At 40.9% G+C, this 1,985-nt stretch overlaps 1 long non-coding RNA gene across 1 annotated transcript; it reads left to right on the forward strand.

Moving 5' to 3' along the window:
• The first annotated feature begins 743 nt into the window (after positions 1-743).
• LOC140531055 (uncharacterized) lies at positions 744-1,716 on the forward strand. The gene is made up of 2 exons (XR_011976251.1): positions 744-966; positions 1,124-1,716. It is a non-coding gene; the product is annotated as an uncharacterized lncRNA (long non-coding RNA).
• The last annotated feature ends 269 nt before the right edge of the window (positions 1,717-1,985 follow it).

Raw genomic sequence — 1,985 nt, forward strand, 5'->3', positions numbered from 1 at the left:
TAAAGCTCAACCCCTGTTTGAAAAAAAAAAAAAAAAAAAGAATTCTTTCCTCCTCCTCCTCCTCCTTCCAGGTTTGCTTTCATTATTATTTTCATCTTTAAAAGAATGATTTTTCTCTCAAATAAGCTGGATACATATAATGGATAATATACAATTAACTATTTTTCAAATTTAGGGGTATATCTTTGAATACAAACACCAGTATACAAGTAGACACTGTAACTGCCTCAAGAAAACAGTGGCTTTGGGAGAGGGGATGGGGTTGTTCCTTGGACAAGGAAAGGACTTGGCTGGAAGTCTCTAGAATCAAATTGCTAATAACTGCCATCTATATGGGATTATTCATACATGATCTCATCTGATATTCAGCGCAGCCCTTTAAGGTAAGGACTGGGGCTCAGTAAGATGAAGAGATTTACCTGTAAGTGGTCGCATGGGTAGTACAGAGGTCTCCAACTGGACACGTAGTAGGCACTTAATAACCAATGCTTGCTGATGACTCAGAGGTGAGAACTGGAACCAGGTTTCTCTTGCCTCAATGACCAGAACTCACCAGGGCTCTATACATAGCTACAGGATATGTGCCCCACAGGCTTTGGAGGTGATTTGACCAAATGCCTTTTTTCCAAGTCTGGCAGTACCCCTAGACTCTCAGGCAGGGTATCTGTCACAAGGTATTGTGCAGTCACTGCCACTCAACCTGTCTGGGCAGAGCAGACAGGTAGATTTGCTGCCAGCAGAGTCATTGATCATGGAGTTACTGTCATACGTGCCTCTTGCTTCTGGGGCCTTGAAACATGACAGTATGTACAGAGACTATTAAAATCTCTTTGCTAACCAAAAAAAAAAAAAATCAATTGTTCTCCATGAGGAGGTACCCTCCAGCCCAATCAATACCCAACAGGGCAGTGTGAGGTCTCCGTGCTCCTGGGTTGATTCAAATATGCAGTTGGGGAAATGTACAAGGTGTTGATTTTTTTTTTCTTTTTTATCTCTCTTGTGGACCAAGAAAAATGAAGACACAGTCTACTATATTATTCTTTAACCAGATAAATGTGTCAAAAGAAAAGGCCTTCTTTTTTCACAGTATAATTCCTTTAACAATCATTGCCTTCAATTTCAGTTCAACATACATGTTAGAAGAAGAGAGCAGGCCCAGACTCTCCATGTGCATGTAAGTCCTGAAATCAGAGCTGGGACATCCTGTGAGCTCATGGAGCCTCTCAGCAGCTTCATTACTGAAATCTACCTCAGTGAAAAGTAAGGAGGAAATATGATGTCGCCTTCAATAGAAGACTCATCTGAGCTAGACGTGATGCAAGTGCAGACCTTGGCCAGCTTATGTTCCTTTGTGTCCCCAATAAATCAATACTTGTCTACAACTTCTGATTCGAAGTCTAAGGCTGATGAATGCTCTGCTCCTGCCACTTAGAAACTCCATGTGTTTTCATATAAAGCTTGGGGAGAATTTTCCTCAATACAATCCTCGGAGTGGGAACAGAATTCAGATTAAACCTTAATGCCTGCTGCTGGAGAGGACAGGACAGGAGTGTCTCTAACCAGAGAAGAGCCACATCACCTAAAAGGCAGCCTACACTGGACCAAGGTTTGTCCCATAGAGGCCAGGAATGTCTCATCCATGGGGAAAAGCTTTGGACATCATGTAATTAAATTTTCACATCTCAAATTAAAAATACACAGTCTTACTCCTATGAATTCAGTGGAACAAGAATCCTTCTCTTTGAAAACAATATTATCAAAAGAAAATGAGTCATTTATGGGAGACAAAGGTATAAGGATGACGGACCTAGTCCTTTTATTTATATATTTTTAGCAGATCTCCCAGACTAATAGATCAGAGGAACATTGAAGGGATGGTTTATCCAGATTTTAGAAAAACCTTGGACAAAGTCATTCTTTCTGGTCTTGGGGGAAAAAATGGCAAAATGTGGGCTAGTTGGGAGTAAAATGAGGTGGATTCCAGA

The sequence above is a fragment of the Notamacropus eugenii genome, chromosome 3, assembly GCF_028372415.1.
Source record: "Notamacropus eugenii isolate mMacEug1 chromosome 3, mMacEug1.pri_v2, whole genome shotgun sequence".
NCBI lineage: Eukaryota > Metazoa > Chordata > Mammalia > Diprotodontia > Macropodidae > Notamacropus > Notamacropus eugenii.